The sequence below is a fragment of the Neomonachus schauinslandi genome, chromosome 6, assembly GCF_002201575.2.
Source record: "Neomonachus schauinslandi chromosome 6, ASM220157v2, whole genome shotgun sequence".
Classification (NCBI taxonomy): Eukaryota; Metazoa; Chordata; class Mammalia; order Carnivora; family Phocidae; genus Neomonachus; species Neomonachus schauinslandi.
Window position 1 is genome coordinate 20,537,964 of NC_058408.1, and position 18,520 is coordinate 20,556,483.

An 18,520-nucleotide genomic window follows, 5' to 3' on the forward strand; every position below is an offset into this window, starting at 1 on the left:
GCGTTGTCCTGTGCCCTGCAGGATGTTTAGCAGCATCATGGGCCTCTCCCCGCTACTGCCATAGAGCACTCACACACCCTCCTGTGTTTCCCGTTAATATTTGCAATACATGATAATATTCTGTTTCATTGTTTTTACATAGTTCACTGCAATAAGACTAAATGAAAAGAGGTTTGGTTGGGGGGTTAGGGTGGGGTAGGGTACAAGCAAGGGTTTGGGAAGGAAGAACAGCTAAGAATAGTTAAGAACAGTTAAGCCAATCAAAAATGTGCTCAGGCATTGCCAATTATCCCCCCAGGCACAAAATTAACCTCAACTGAGAACCAGTTCTGTAAAGTTATTTAGCTGCTCTTATCTGTTAAGTACGAATTTCAGAATTTAACTATCAAAAATAATGTCACTGTGAGTTCTTAGAGTCTTCCAGTATCTCTCCTAAGTTCCACCCTATTCCCCAGGTATTGCCAACCCCACTAGACCATAACAGAGATACAATATTAGTAATTTCAAGGAGAGGGAAAAGAAAATAATTTGGAAGGAAATCAAGCCCCTTACTTCCTGTTGGGTGGAATGGAATTTTTTACTGTATATGCTGTTCTTGACAAAATGGGAACTTCAGTCCCAAGGAAGCTCGCAGGAGCTGATGGTCTATTCTCTGTGCCTGCTGATAAGGTCTCGGAAAGTCAGATATTTTTCTTTTAAAGTCAGACATGGTATTTCGACACCTTTTTACTATACCTTAGATTAGATACAACTGCCTTCAGAGACTTTTTTTTTCCCTCATCCTGAATCTTTTCTTCATTTGTCCAGTCAGGAAAATCAGAAAAGTTTAATGTGCCAGTAGTCACAAAAATGCCATTCTGATAAGCGCTCAGAGCAAGGACATGCGTCTAAAAAAAGCTTTAGTTTATTTCAGGAACTTACTAAAAGAGGTTCATAAGCTAAATTTTTCAGTCAATAAATTTGGTTTAAATGTGAACTGGGTAACAGGATAACATCAGTCCAAACTTCAAGACTTTTCCACTTCAAATAATTGCCTACAGAGGCGCCTGGGTGGCTCAGTCATTAAGCGTCTGCCTTCGGCTCAGGTCATGATCCCAGGGTCCTAGGATGGAGCCCCGCATCAGGCTCCCTGCTCTGTGGGAAGCCTGCTTCTCCCTCTCCCACTTCCCTCTCTTGCTGTGTGTGTCTCTCTCTGTCAAATAAATAAATAAAATCTTCAAAGAAAAAATTGCCTACAACAGAACCAAAGGTTACTTATAGTTATTCCCAGTAACAAACCTTGCTGCAAAAACCACTCTTTCAAAATACTTAAATGTAAAGAATAATAAAAGGCAACAGTCAAAAATGTAAGGACTCACAAAAATTTGGATCATTGTTCTTTCCCACACAAAAAAAAATCCTCGAGCCTGGGATTACAAGTAAAATATATCATTGATTTTGAACATGAGAAGCAATGAGTGCATGACCAGCTATCAACTGCCGAAGATGAAGTCTCTCCTGGCTGGTGTTGTCCTGTTTTGTTTTGTTTTTAACTTTTTTTTTAAAGTAAATGCTTAGATCTTAGTATTATTTTTCCCAAAGACAAAAGTATAAAAACTGGACTGACCTATGTGATTTATCATAGCTAACAAACTGATTTTTAAAAAGAAAAAAAAAAAAACCAATAAAACAGTTTGCTGAAGAAGATGTGAAAATCAGAAAAAAATTAAAAGCTTTTCCCTGGGTAAAAGGGGTAGTCTGGGTAATTCCACTTTTTGTTAATGATTCTAGTAATTGCCTGATTATGGGCACATGATTATCCTATTTAATTTGCCAACTGATTTTCCCAGTGTGTCTACATTGTTTGGTTTTCTATAATTTCTTCATTTATAAAATAGAGAGAATATTGATCTTCCTTATACAGGGATACAAGGAGTGATACGATGAATTTAAAGCACCTATTCTGAAAATATATTATGCAAAATAATTGAAAATTCACTTTCTTAAATAGCATAGTAAGCATGTGGTTGGTATTTAGTGATTATTAGATATCATCTTCCTTCTTTTCTTCATCCCTTCCTTAGTCTTCCTTTTTGCTTTGGGGAGTAGGAAAAGCACTGAGCCAGGAGTCAGGAAAATTATTCTAGTACTAAACTGTCACTAACTACTTGACATCAGACTAATTTCAGTATCTTCATCTTTAAAACAGAATAATGCTATTTCCCTTTTCTACTTCACATAGTTTTATGACCATGAAATGAGATAATGCATGTGAAAAACACTCTATAATTGTAATATCCTATGTAACACTAAGATGCTATTAGCAGGACTTTAAAACGAAAACTAAAGAGACTATTTGGGCCTATTAAGAATTCATCACAGGGGTGCCTGGGTGACTCAGTTGGTTGAGTGTCTTACTCTTGATTTCGGCTCAGGTCACGATCTTAGGGTTGTGGGATTGAGCCCTGAGTCAGGGGCTCCATGCTCAGCGGGAAATCTGCTTATGTTTCTCTCTCCCTCTCCCTCTCCCACTCCCCCCCCCCCAACTTGAGAGTGCTCTCTCTCTCAAATAATAAATAAATAAATCTTTAAATTAAAAAAAAAAGAATTCGTCACAGCCTCTATCATTTATAAATCTTAGATGACTTTCAGTTTTTAAGGACTCCAAGTAGTTATTTATTTTTACCTAATCCCATGAGCATATATCAGTCAAAAATCACTAGCATTATGTTCTAGGAGCCTAATTCTTATTCCACAAAAGCCTGGGGGACCTGAAAAGGATAAAAATCTGGGCTATGTTAATGCCTACACTCAATTATATAATAGTGCATATACCAAAGATTTTCAAAATGTATCTCAGAATAGCTGAATAGCAAAACTAGTTCTCAAGTAGCAGAATTAACATCAACCTTGTCAATTTCTCTTCTCTAACTCTTTTAACTGGCCATAGTCTCCAACCCTCATTTTTCAGTGACTTTCCAAATGACATCCACTTCATGAAATTCTGCATCTTTTGCAAATTTTGCTGGTAAGCTTTGCATTATACTTGCACCATATGTTAGTGACAGTTACCAGGACTGATGTTAAGCAGGGAGGGGGTTGTGAATAGAAAATGTATCCGTTCTCAATTCATTAATGGATGCTTCCTATTCTGATGGCTTTTGCATCTCTGTGCACTCAGTATGGAAACCAGGATAATGAACAATCAGATAAGGAGGACACCCTATTCCTACCTCAAAAGGTTGCTGTGAGGATAAAAATGAAATTCTTCTTGGCACACAGTAAGCCCCAATAAATGTTGCTTATTTTAAAGATAGAAGGCAGTAAGCAGAAGCCATTAGGCAGAAACAAGGAGAGACAGAAGTAACCGATGGCGGGATAGGAAGAAATCTCTAGAGGGAAGCAAAGGAAGAGGTGCTGAGTCACAAGCATGACAGGCAAGGAGAATCACTCAGCTCCCTCACTGATCCTGAGAACTGCAGCCTTGCTGGGTTTTCTGGCTCTCCTCTGAGACTGCGAGGACATCCTGAGAATACACTGCTATCACCTGAGGTAACTGAAGGATGTCTCAACCCTGAAATAACAAAACAATCTATTTGTTAAATTGTAATCAACCAGACTTGCTGGAAGAAGATACTGACAAAAGAAACACTCCCGTCACCTAATGAAAGAGCTCTTTTCTTTTCTGATTTAACTGAGTCTCTGAGCTGTTCTGTTCCTTGGGATTCAATAGATCTCAAAGGATACTTTCTCCAACCTTCATGTAAAAAAAAAAAAAAAAATTCTTAGTAATTCATTAAGTATGTTTAACACTCCAGAATTTGTGAAGCATTTTATGCCACATTCTTAAGAGGAGAGTACAACAAATCCTGGGAATGGAATCTTGGAATTTTCATTTTTAGTAAGATCCCTAGATGACTAGCCAGTTTCATAATTTTTCACCTACTAAATGAGAACCAAATTCCAGTTTTACCTTCCTAGGAATGTTTGCATGTCATCTGAGGTTGTAGGTGTTTAAAAACTCTTCAATCACACATAGTCTTTTTGTTTATTACATAAATTACTAATACCATCCATGGGTTTTCCATTAATTAACTAATTTATTATTCTATTCAACAATTATATTGAGCATACAATTAACATGTGTCAAGTAATGTATCAGAGGCTAGGTTTCCCTAGCTCACCTTTCAAGATCAACCTTTTACAAACCAGAATTACATAGCCAAGGGTATCCATGACAAGACCTGTCCATGACAACCCAAACTGACCTTCCTATGGAAACATCAATTCTGTAATAGAAAGATTTGGAATTCTAAGTGGACAGAATTGGATTTCAAGCCCCAGCTCTGCAGTCTTGGTTGCTTTGGATTTGAAGCAATTTCTTCACATCTCCAAACATCTATAAAATGTTTAATTTGAATGAATAATAGCACCTGTCTCATAGGGGTATAAGGATAAGAGATAATGCTATCATATGTTAAGTACCTGGTCAGTGTTTGGCATGTATAATTGATGCTCAATAAATGAGACATATTGCTATTATTATTAAAGGAGGTAGGACCAGACTTTTTTTTATGGAAGAGTCTTGGAAACCTCAATATTATCAATATTCCCATTTTCCGAATTAAAAAAAAAAATGCTGGGGCACCTGGGTGGCTCAGTCGGTTAAGCATCTGCCTTTGGCTCAGATCATGATCCCAGGGTCTTCTCCCTCTGCTTGCCACTCCCCCTGCTTGTGTTCTCTCTCTCTCTGACAAATAAATAAATAAGATCTTTAAAAAAAAATGCTTAGAGAAATAAAATCATTCATCCATGTAACAAACTTGTTTAGCAGTTCCTATGTGCCAGACCAGGGCTGCTGTCTGCAGATACAAGGATAAAGAAGACAGTGGGGGCGCCTGGGTGGCTCAGTCGTTAAGCGTCTGCCTTCGGCTCAGGTCATGATCCCAGGGTCCTGGGATCCAGCCCCGCATCGGGCTCCCTGCTCCGCAGGAAGCCTACTTCTCCTTCTCCCACTGCCCCTGCTTGTGTTCCCTCTCGCGCGCTCTCTCTCTCTGTGTCAAATAAATAAATAAAATCTTTAAAAAAAAAAAGAAGAAGAAGAAGAAGACAGTGACCCTGAACTCAGCACTCACTATCTCACAGAGGAGACACACAAGAATAACAAATGCCCCAAAAGAGGGAAGCACAGAGTTGTGGGAGCACATGAGCCAGCTCCTTCAGAATGCAAGCTAGAGTGGGTGTCAAGGAGGCTCCCCAGAGGGGATGTCCTAGCTGATTCATGAAGGAAGTGACCTGACAAAAGTGGTTAATCATTGGCAGCCTGGCCCTGAAACCAAATCCTTGTCCCCAAGACCAGTGAACGTGTCACTTACATCGCAGCTTCTTTGATTAAATACTATTAAAAAGTAGTTTTTAGCACTCGCTTTATGGAAAAGCCTGTAGTAGGTGGCAACAAAGGTGAGTAATTATAGTTCTTATCTCATGAAAGCAAGTGGAAATAAGTCAGACATACAGATAACCAACTCAAAACAAAAGTGGCAAGAGTTTAATATTCAAAATCAAGTGTTGGACGTTCTACGTCAGCTTTCAGTTAGTTCTCAGACTTTCAAGGTGGAGGCTAGTGATTCCTCACCTACCAATGTGAATTCCACAAATGTGAATAAATACCACCCGGTAGCAAAGCCAAGTGGTTATTATTCACCACTTTGTCTGTAAATTGTAATACAGTTTCTTTAATTTCTGCTTAACCCATTTCAAAAGGAGCTTCTTTTTTGACTTGTAGGTGCCAAGAATTCTATATTTCGCTGTACATAGTGCTTCTGCTTACTTTAAATTGTTTACTGGTAGAACCTATTTAAAATGTTTTATTTAAGGCAACTACATCTTCATAGTTGAAATTTTCCTTTAGTTTTCTTTTGAGTGCTTTCTTCATCAGATTGGGGAATCCAAATTATGCTTGCCTCAAGAAATCATTGACAAAACTTCCTATCACTCTGTGCTTTGGAGCGATATAGGAATTATCTGGCCCCTAACAGTTTTATCCAGTTCATCTAAAAATTCTATTGAACTCTGAAGTCACTACTTACTATAGCAGTGCTCCTGCTCAGTATGGATTCACCTTCAGACTCCTTCTTAACATAGCATTCCACATAACCATGAAGTGACAAACATAAATCAGGTAATTTATTTTCAATTTTTCTTCTATACAGTTGACCCTTGAACAATATGTGTTTGAACTGCACAGGTCCACTTATATGTGGATTGTTTTTCAATAAATACAGTACAGTACTGTAATGTATTTTCTCTTCTTATGATTTTCTTAACATTTTCTTTTCTATAGCATACTCTATGGTAAGAATGCTATATATATATATAACATACAAAATATGAGTTAATCAACTATTTATGTTCATGGTAAGGCTTCTTACTCAACAGTAGGCTATTAGAAGTTAAGTTTTGGGGGAATCAAAAGTTATATGTAGATTTTAAACTACATGGGATCAGACCCCTAACCCCACGTTGTTCAAGGGTCAAGTGTATTAAGAAATGAATTTAAGACCTGAATTATTTTCTGTGTATTTGACCACATCCCGTGGATTTTCATATGTAATGATCCCCTTTTTAATAATTTCTTAGTAGCCTTTGACTTTTATTTTTATTTCCTCCTCGGCCTACAAGTTCTTCATTTAGTAAATTGCCCATAGAAAGTAAAACCTAGGGCAACTTACTATGTGTGTTGCTGGTACAGTTTGTAAAATAATATAATTTTACCCTCACTGACTGCCCCTGAAGCACAACCTTGTTTCAACCTCTACTGCTTTATAATGGAAACTCTTTCAGGTTACAATGAGGAATCATCCACTACTTCTCAAGAGGCTCCAACATACCTGCTCTTCAAGTCTGATTAGGTTTGGCTTCAGTTTGGTCTCCTCTGCTACATACATTCCTGAAGTTCCTCATTTCTCTCTCATATCAATGCTATCTTTCCTTCTTTTCCAGTGGTCATTCAGAAGTTTGCTTGTCCCCCCCCCCACCTTTTTTTTTTTTTTTTACACTTTTGGTTCTTTCGATGGACTGTGGATAAGCAGGGAAGGTAAGTGCACAGGCTCAAGACATGATGGTAAAAGCAGAAACCTGGGCACCTGGGTGGCTCAGTGGGATAAGTGTCTGCCTTCGGCTCAAGTCATGACCTCAGGGTCCTGGGATTGAGCCCCACATCATGTTCCCTGCTCAGTGGTGAGTCTGCTTCTCCCTCTCCCTCTGTGATCTCTTTCTCTCAAATAAATAAAGAAAATCTTTAAAATAATAAATAAATAAAAGCAGAAACCAAGAAATCTTTAAGTGCTTCAAGTGCTACCCACCTGACCAGACCCTTAATAAGGCTTTCCTGTTTGTTTTCCTCTTCTTAAACCTGAGGAAATCATCTAAACAGATCATTAATATGTTATATGTTATATATTATAATGTTATAATAATTTTGAACATTATGATCCAAATAATGCAATAGTGCCTATGTGTGAACAGAAATACAGAGCTTAAAAACAATGAAAATATGAAGAAAATTATTTTCTATAATTATGAGATTTAAAACCATTAAGCAATGTTTTGTCCATTTGCCTGACAGAAGCAAAAAGAGGCAACCCATTACATAATGGTTCACAATAGAAATTTCTAAAAAGTCTCAGAAATCACCTACTTTTATATTAGATTTTATTTACTATTAAATTGTCTAAGGCAATACAGAGATATACATAAATAATAGATATATGGGAGAAGATATTTGCAAATCATATTTCCAAGAAGGGTTAATATCCAAAATATATAAAGAACATCAACAATTCAATAACAAAAATGGTAACTAGACTTATTGCATGATCAGTTCACAACGTATACAAATGTCAAATCACTGTTGTATGTATGAAACTAACAGAATATTGTATGTCAATTATACTTCAATAAAATAATGAGATGTAGGTGGCTTCATTCAAATACATATTGCAATAGATAGTAAAATGAGACAAATGATAATATCATGTGTTTTTTTTTAATCCTGTGGGGGCCTTCTTAAATATTTTTATTGGAGGAAATGTGAGTTATCCATATGTTGATAATGTTTATTTTTTATTTTTTAAATTTTTTATTGTTATGTTAATCACCATACATTACATCATTAGTTTTTGATGTAGTGTTCCATGATTCATTGTGCATAACACCCAGTGCTCCATGCAGAACATGCCCTCTTTAACACCCATCACCAGGCTAACCCATCCTCCCACCCCCCTCCCCTCTAGAACCCTCAGTTTGTTTTTCAGAGTCCATCATCTCTCATGGTTCGTCTCCCCCTCTGATTCCCCCCCTTCATTCTTCCCCTCCTGCTATCTTCTTCTTTTTTTCTTCTTAACATATATTGCATTCTTTGTTTCAGAGGTACAGATCTGTGATTCAACAGTCTTGCACAAATCACAGCACTCACCATAGCACATACCCTCCCCAATGCCCATCATGCAGCCACCCCAACCTTCCCACCCCCCCATCAAGCCAGCAACCCTGTTTGTTTCCTGAGATTAAGAATGCCTCATATCAGTGAGATCATATGATACTTGTCTTTCTCTGATTGACTTATTTCGCTTAACATAATATCCTCTAGTTCCATCCATATCATTGCAAATGGCAAGATTTCATTTTTTGTGGGTTTTTTTGATGGCTGCATAATATTCCATTGTGTATATATACCACATCTTCTTTATCCATTCTTCTGTTGATGGACATCTTGGCTCTTTCCACAGTTTGGCTATTGTGGACATTGCTGCTATAAACCTCGAGGTGCACATATCTCTTTGGATCACTACATTTGTATCTTTGGGGTAAATACCCAGTCGTGCAATTGCTGGGTTGTAGGGTAGCTCTATTTTCAACTTTTTGAGGGACCTCCATACTCTTTTCCAGAGTGGCTGCACCAGCTTGCATTCCCACCAACAGTGTAGGAGGGTTCCCCTTTCTCCGCATCCCCACCAACATCTGTCGTTTCCTGACTTGTTAATTTTAGCCATTCTGACTGATGTGAGGTGGTATCTCATTGAGGTTTTGATTTGGATTTCCCTGATGCCAAGTGATGTCGAGCACTTTTTCATGTGTCTGTTGGCCATTTGGATGTCTTCTTTGGAAAAATGTCTGTTCGTGTCTTCTGCCCATTTCTTGATTGGATTCTTTGTTCTTTGGGTGTTGAGTTTGATAAGTTCTTTATAGATTTTGGATACTAGCCCTTTATCTGATATGTCATTTGCAAATATCTTCTCCCACTCTGTTGGTTGTCTTTTGGTTTTGTTGACTGTTTTCTTTGCTGTGCAAAAGCTTTTTATCTTGATGAAGTCCCAATAGTTCATTTTTGCCCTTGCTTCCCTTGCCTTTGGTGATGTTTCTAGGAAGAAGTTGCTGTGGCTGAGGTCGAAGAGGTTGCTGCCTGTGTTCTCCTTTAGGATTTTGATGGACTCCTGTCTCACATTGAGGTCTTTCAACCATTTGGAGTCTATTTTTGTGTGTGGTGTAAGGAAATGGTCCAGTTTCATTCTTCTGCATGTGGCTGTCCAATTTTCCCAACACCATTTGTTGAAGAGACTGTCTTTTTTTCCATTGGACATTCTTTCCTGCTTTGTCAAAGATGAGTTGACCATAGAGTTGAGGGTCCATTTCTGGGCTCTCTATTCTGTTCCATTGATCTATGTGTCTGTTTTTGTGCCAGTACCATACTGTCTTGATGATGACAGCTTTGTAATAGAGCTGGAAGTCCGGAATTGTGATGCTGCCAGCTTTCTTTTCTTTTTCAACATTCCTCTGGCTATTTGGGGTCTTTTCTGGTTCCATACAAATTTTAGGATTATTTGTTCCATTTCTTTGAAAAAACTTGATGGTATTTTGATAGGGATTGCATTGAATGTGTAGATTGCTCTAGGTAGCATTGACATCTTCACAATATTTGTTCTTCCAATCCATGAGCATGGAACGTTTTTCCATTTCTTTGTGTCTTCCTCAATTTCTTTCATGAGTATTCTATAGTTTTCTGAGTATAGATCCTTTGCCTCTTTGGTTAGATTTATTCCTAGGTATCTTATGGTTTTGGGTGCAATTGTAAATGGGATCAACTCCTTAATTTCTCTTTCTTCTGTCTTGTTGTTGGTGTATAGGAATGCCACTGATTTCTGTGCATTGATTTTATATCCTGCCACTTGACTGAATTCCTGTATAAGTTCTAGCAGTTTTGGGATGTAGTCTTTTGGGTTTTCCACATAAAGTATCATATCATCTGCAAAGAGTGAGAGTTTGACTTCTTCTTTGCCGATTTGGATGCCTTTTATTTCTTTTTGTTGTCTGATTGCTGTGGCTAGGATTTCTAATACTATGTTGAATAGCAGTGGTGATAGTGGACATCCCTGCCGAGTTCCTGACCTTAGGGGAAAAGCTCTCAGTTTTTCCCCATTGAGAATGATATTCGCTGTAGGTTTTTCATAAATGGCTTTTATGATATTGAGGTATGTACCCTCTATGCCTATACTCTGAAGAGTTTTGATCAAGAAAGGATGCTGTACTTTGTCAAATGTTTTTTCTGTATCTATTGAGAGGATCATATGATTCTTGTTCTTTCTTTTGTTACTGTATTGTATCACGTTGATTGATTTGTGGATGTTGAACCAACCTTGCAGCCCAGGGATAAATCCCACTTGGTCGTGGTGGATAATCCTTTTAACGTACTGTTCGATCCTATTGGCTAGTATTTTGGTGATTATTTTTGCATCCATGTTCATCAAGGATATTGGTCTGTAATTCTCCTTTTGGATGGGGTCTTTGTCTGGTTTGGGGATCAAGGTAATGGTGGCCTCATAAAACGAGTTTGGAAGTTTTCCTTCCATTTCTATTTTTGGGAACAGTTTCAGAAGAATAAGTATTAATTCTTCTTTAAATGTTTGGTAGAATTCCCCTGGGAAGCCATCTGGCCCTGGGCTTTTGTTTGTTGGGAGATTTTTGATGACTGCTTCAATTTCCTTAGTGGTTATAGGTCTGTTCAGGTTTTCTATTTCTTCCTGGTTCAGTTTTGGTAGTTGATACATCTCTAGTAATGCCTCCATTTCTTCCAGGTTATTTAATTTGCTGGCATAGAGTTGCTCATAATATGTTCTTATAATTGTTTGTATTTCTTTGGTGTTGGTTGTGATCTCTCCTCTTTCATTCATGATTTTGTTGATTTGGGTCATTTCTCTTTTCTTTTTGATAAGCCTGGCCAGGGGTTTATCAATCTTGTTAATTCTTTCAAAGACCCAGCTCCTAGTTTCGTTGATCTGTTCTACTGTTCTTTTGGTTTCTATTTCATTGATTTCTGCTCTGATCTTTATTATTTCTCTTCTCCTGCTGGGTTTAGGCTTTATTTGCTGTTTTTTCTCTAGCTCCTTTACATGTAGGTTTAGGTTGTGTACTTGAGACCTTTCTTGTTTCTTGAGAAAGGCTTGTATTGCTATATACTTTCCTCTTAGGACTGCCTTTGCTGCATCCCAAAGATTTTGAACAGTTGTGTTTTCATTTTCATTGGTTTCCATGAATTTTTTTAATTCTTCTTTAATTTCCTGGTTGACCCATTCTATGTTTATAATGTTTTAAATGAGCATCTTATATATCAGTGCCTTGTCAATTTTCCTCCTAATTTGGGTCTTTGTTGAACAATTTTACAAAATAGGTATTCTACTTATAACAGGTAAAAGGCAGATTTTTAAAAAAATACAAACAGATTATCTCATAAAAAGCAAACAGAAGAAATACTAACAGAAAGAATAGAAAATTAACTTATAAATATGGTGAAATTCAATGTTATATGGAAGCTATTTTATAAGTTTACAGTCAGAATTTAATTATAGGTATCAAGAACATATGAATTTCTGACAGAAGTCACACTGATAACAGATGGTAGACTCCCTGGAAAAGTAATCATTCATTCATTTATTCATTCATGCTTCCATCCATCCATTTCCTCAACAAATATTTATTGAGTATCCTCTATGTTCCAAGATACAATAATTTAAAGAAGAAAGAGAAGGACAAGAACAAGAACAGGAACAGGAATCAGAACCAGCATAAGAACAAGAAGAACAAAAACAAGAAGGAGAAGAAGTTGTCTAGTGGGAAATACTGGCAAGAAACCAGATAATTATAATTCACTGGGTTAAGTAATAGGTGTTGTGGGAGCACTTAGGAGGAGCACCTTACCCAGACTTGTTGATGAGGGGAAGGAAAAATGTGTAGGTGATATCTAGGAGAGAAAGTTCATTTAAGTGATACGTGAAGAAGTATGAATAATATAGAAAATAGTCAAATGAAACCAGATGAAATCTTTTTTGAAAAAAAGATCCAAGTAGAGGGAAGAACAGGAACAAGGGTACAGAGGAAAAAGAAAGCATGGCATGTAGAAGGAACTTAAAAAAAAAAATGCAGTAGAATAACAGCATAAAGAACACAGGAATGGTAATAAAAGGCTGGAAAAGGCATTCAGGGGCCAAGAAAAAGGATCTTATAGGTCAATTTAAGGAATCTGGAACTTACCTTAAGGGTAACAAAAAGTCATTAGTGGTTTTAATCAGGAAAGCAATAATGATCAGACAAGTGTTTTAGTAAAATCATGCTGACTGAAAAGCAGGTAAGTTATTGAAAAGGATTGATTTACAAGATGAGAAATCAATTAGAAGCCTTGCTTGGATCCATAAGAGAGTTAGAGAAGATAATAAGGGAAGTGAAAGTGGGAGTGAAGAGAAGTTTATAGTTCCAAAAGACATTTAAGTTGTAAAATTAATAGGCAGGATAGATTCAATCCAGGACTGAGAGAAGGTGGAACTCAATGGTAACCACTCCCTCTCTCTATCCCCATGTTCCATCTCAAGCACCTGAGTGGGTGAAGGTGCCATTCCCTGAGATAAAAAGCAAAGGCAAAGAAATAGGCTTAGCTGCAAAGATGGGAAACGCTATTTTTAACAAGTTTGTTTGAGTCATCTAAGTGAATCAAGCTAATGAACAACTAGCTATAAGGCTTTGAAATAAGGAGAGAGAACAGCATTTTATTAAGGATTTTTGCATCTATGTTGCACTCCAGTTTTATTTTCTTATGATGTCCCTCCCCCAACACTTACATACTCACAAACACATTTTCTCCTTTCCTGAAGCTCTTAAGCACTTCTCTGTCAAATCAAAAAGCAATGTGTTAAGGCGGTCTGTTTATATATTATATAACAAAAGGAAACCTTAAATACTTAATATTTAAAGAAAAGGGGGATACTCTACCCTGGTAACAATTTCACAAAACAGAGACGGCTTCCTCCAGTTGCTCCTTAGATTTTGTTATAGTCAACCAAAACCCCAATGAATCATGGTGTTCCCCAATAGACAGGATAACCAAGGTCTCCAGGAGGTGGAAAAGAGAAGATAAAAAACAAACTGTCAAGCTGACTGAAATTCTGGAGCTCTTAGTTTCTGCTGGGTATTTCAGGACAAGAATTAAAGGCTTATCACCTTTCGGCAAGGTAATAAGAAGAATGACTCACTGCATCATTCTTGCACCCTGACACTGATGTTGATTTATTCTTTTAAGGATAATGATTGGTTAAAAAAAAAAAAAAGAAAAGAAAAGAAGAAGTTCTCTCAGAAAAAAATTATCTCCATCCTGTGAAAGATAAAGTTTTTATACCAGCTTGAGCCCCACCATGTTCAGGATATGAATTGTATTTACATAGTTCCTGCTCTTCAGAGAAGGAAATGAAAGTCTATAAATATGAACAGACTTTCCTGGAATATTGCAGTAACACAGCATTTGGTTCTGCTGAATCAGCATCTTAGACATTCAAGTTGTTATTCCATTGGACAGCAAGTGCTGTGAAGAGTTTCTCCTCCCCTGGTCAGTAGAATGCAGTAAGTTGGGAATACTCTTCTAGCCATCTCTGAGTTGATGTTCATTGTAGTAGGAGTTCATCTCTGTCAACTCACATGTACCAAGTAGACAGTGGCTAAAGAACCAAACCACAGAAACAGCAGAAATGGGTAAACTATATTGATGCCCACTCTATATCCCAATTCTAGAAAATCTACAATCTCCCTCAGGATCATGACTTCAGAAAGAGTAAAGACCACTAAATGAGATGTTGACATTTCATAGTCACAGTGAATTTTTTAAAGGGCAAATTGGATAACTGCATTTTAATGGCTGTCTTGTGCTCTGCCATTACCATGGGGGGGGGGGAGACTGGACTTTATCACAGGTTATAAGATAAGGATGAGCGATATGAAGTGCACAACCAAACATTGAGCTCCACCAGCCTGTATCTGCGGACCCCTAGCTGACCTCAGGACACATGAGGGAGCCCAGCCAAGACCTACAGAGCCATGCAGCCTACCCCAGCTCAGATCGGCTAATCTCCAGCCTACTCCAAGATGCATGACTAAGCTTATCCAAGTCAGTGGAGATGTTCAGCCCAGACAAAACCAGTGGACACCCAGCCAATCTTCAGACTTACTGTCAATAAGATTGAGTTATTAATTGAGCCAGACAAGGTCTGGACACCACATGGCCTATGGATGTGTCTCTGTGAGGAGATGCATCCAGTTTCTAATACCTCCAGGGATGATTATTCTATACAGAAGCACCCTGAAGGGTCTCTGCATCATCAGATGTTTTTCCCACATGCAAGAAGGGTTTGAAAAAATCACGTTTTCTTCACTCATAGTTGGACTGTACATTCTTGAGAGGTGAAAACTTAAATTCCATGTATTTCTTCCTTGTTTTTTAAACATAAAATTGGTGAAGTAAGTTGAAACCTTTGTAGTGGCCCCCATAATCTCTCCCCCACCCCTTCCCCTATACATTCAAGGCCAGCCAGACATGGAGGGGCTTATGAGTAGGAAGTTTTCTGTGGCCTCTATGGGTAGATAAGGCCTCTGGTTGGATTTTTAACAATTAAAAGCCTACCCTATGCAAATAAAGACAGAGAACTAACCACTAAAGTTTCTGCCCTTCTAGAGGAAAGATATCAAAATTTTTACAAGTTTAACCTAATTCAAGAAGAATTTTAAGACCTCGAATCTACTTTAATGGAAGCTGGACTCAAGAACAAACTATCAGAAATAGAAAAACTGGAGGTCATTAATAAAGACCTGGAAATCCCCAACCCTTCACTGGGGTTTAAAATACAGACTTTTGGTAAAGGACTTAGCAAAGAAAAATCAAAATGTTTAGAACAAGTTGACATTAGGAGAAATATTCAGTGTTTAGAAGATGCATCAAAATATATCCAAGTAACTATACCCATCAAAGTATATCAGAAAAGTGAAGAACAACTTCAGACAGCACCTAAAAACATGCTTTAGATGAAAATCCCCATCTTCATGTTGGAACAAAACTGTTTTCACAAGAAGCTAAAGGATAGATAGAAAGAGTGAGCAAACTTATGGGGGGGGGGGGAGTCTAAAAACAACATTTTACTACAAACAGGGCAATTTTTAAATGATTAAGAAAGCCAGATCATTGTTAAATAAGAAAGATCCTGCTGTTCATAAAGAAGACAACATGGATGGTGGAACTTTGAAGCTGGGTATAACAAACCCATAAGGAAATGGAAACTTCCAAGAAGATGAATCTTGAGTTTTGAAGAAACTGATGATGCTGGGGTAGATACAGCTGATCAAGGCTGGGTCAGACCAGTTGATTTTGCTGGCCTTACCTGGGTTTATTATAAAACTTTATTTAAAAACTCTTAAAGAACATGAAACCAAATGTACACCAAATTAACCAAAGGTGATAAAATAATTGATGCTTGGAAGACTGTAAGTCTCTGAATGAGACAGTTTCACTACAACCAGAGAGGGGAAATGCAGTTAGAAAGGAACAGACAATAGCCTCAGAGGCAACTTTCCTCCCTCCTAAACTGCACTGAGAAAAAGAAATGAATTTTCATCAAATATCCAAGATAGAATTCACCCTGTAAAGATAGTGGAGAATTCTTCCAAAATAGATCAAACAATTAGCCTGTGAAGAGCTGGACATTTCTAAAACATTTTTGAGGAAGAACTTAAAACATTTCAAAAAGTAATCTTACACCCCTGTTGTTCCCATGGGGACATTTGGAAGAGCCCAAGAGGACCACCAGGTAACCCAATGGATGAATAGACCCCCAAGAAAGCAGGAATATCAGGCAATGATAGTACTGGGTCCAGGATGCAATTCTCCCAGGGTGAAGACTACAGAGGCAAGAGTCCTCCATTAGGCCACCCCATCCTTAGCTCAGTGTATCCTCCACAGAAGCAAGATGGAGCTTGTCCTGGTGCTCCTTGAACTGGTAGATACTCAGGGCCTTCTTTTGATTCAACCTTTCCACCTTAATGGGTGACATGCTACCCTAGGAGCAGCACCAAATAGTGGGTGCTAAGAAAGCAGCAACAAGATAGGAAAGAGTCACCTAGGAAAAACTAGTCCTGCTACAAAGTGATGCTGAAGGCCAGCTCTTTGCACTACATCATCACTCAGGGCATGCCCCACACCGTTTGAACTTCCTTGCAAAGGAAGGTTGCTATAATCACTTCTACCCTAAAGATAGGCAGCCTAGGCACAAGCAATTTGCCTGAGATCATAACTAAAATAGTGCCAGGAACTGGCAGCTAAATGCAAATATCCCAGGTATGGACAAACCCTCCAACCATCCTGCTCTCCTAAGGGTAATTTATGAAAAGAAAAGCAAATTATTTTGTCTTTTGAAGCTGAGACTGTTATGAAGTCTGGTGCCATGGGCTCAGCATTTAAGACTTCAATATTTATAATATGACAATTGTGTCAAGGCCTACTGGTATCTCTTTGAAAGCATTGTTCTTCCAATTAATTTTATTAATATTTGAGAATTTTTGTTCCAAAAATGGGTTTGGTAGAGAAAATCCACAAGATTTTAGTTCATTATGAAGTAGTCCATGGATCAAAAAACATTGAAAACCGAAGTCTAAAATGGATTAGTACTTTCTACATAGGGATAGTCCGTAAACTGGAAATACCAGTGCAAAGAGATTATTTCTTAGATGAATTAGATTAGATTATTTATTAGCCCTTCTCCTCTCTCTCTCTCTCTGACTCTCAGTGATTAGTATCATATATAGACCTTTGAAATCTTGTATATTATGAACCCAATTTCCCAAAATTTCAAAAGGTAGTGAGTAGGACACTCTAATGATTTGACAAAATTCTGTGCACAGAAATTACAATCCCAGGCAGAAGAAACGCCAGGAAATAAATTCTTAGCTCTACCTCTGCACTTTGTAGACAATATGTTACCTATGTAACTTATTTTATAAGAAGGGATTTATAACCACCACTCTCCCTTGAGATTCTGTGAAGTCCACGGTCACTGAAGACAGCAGTAGCAATGGGTATACACTAGAAATAATCCCCTAATGCAGACTTCATACAATTGTTCCTTTAACCTACAGACCTAATAACTACAGAAATCTATTAGAGGTATTTCAATACATGTTAGAATTTTTTATATGGGGGGGAACAATAACATCACGATATTCCTGATGCTGATTTTCAAAGAAAATCTAGTTGCTTTAGTGAGGAAGGGGGTTATCAAATTTATTAGGCCCTGCCTGCATTTCAGGTAGGACATACTCCATACCATGGATTAATTTAAGGCAGAACCATGGAAATGCTCTAACTGGAATTACCAATACAAAGATTGGTAAAATGACTAACATCCTCTATAATACATGTCAAGTATTAGGTTGGAACTCTGATTCATTCCTGACAAAAACACTAAGTTTCTCTCTTATCAGCTTCTGGGCATACAAATTACATTCTAAGAAAGACATTAATTATGATTTTTAAAACTCAGATCATATTAGGGGTGAAGAAAAGTACAGAATCTTGTGGGATCATGTGTTTATTCTGTTAAAAAAAATATTTCACCACCTAAAGCTAAATGAGACTTTCCCTCCCCCCCCAAAAAAAAGAAAGAAAAGAAAAAAAGGAAGGAAAGGAGGGAGGGAGGGAAAGAGGGACTGGTGTTATACTTCCTCAAATATTATCAACAATTACAGTATGAAAACTTTTCATCTTTTCCAATTACTTATCACACTCTTTGCCACATAGCATTTAACTTCTTAGGGTTTTTTTTTCCCCCTTTCATTTAAACTCACCACCAACTTAAGATTTTGTGAGGTAAGCAACAGTTTACAGCTTTTACAAATTTAAGAACTAAGATATCTTATTGACTGAAAAAAACAAAGCATGGAGTAATACACAGAATGATTCTTTTGTGTTTTTTAAGCATTTCTCTAGGTTCTTAAATTTCTAAAGCCTAAGTATGAAAGTTATTCTGTATAAACATGTTTAGCTAATAATAATTCATAATTCTTAGTAATAATAGCATACAGTGGCGAGAGCATACAGCGGGGAGAATTGTGGCAGGGGAGACTTTTGCCTTCCATATTCTACTTTCGGTGTTGCTAGAAACTTGTATTTTTCATTTGCCTT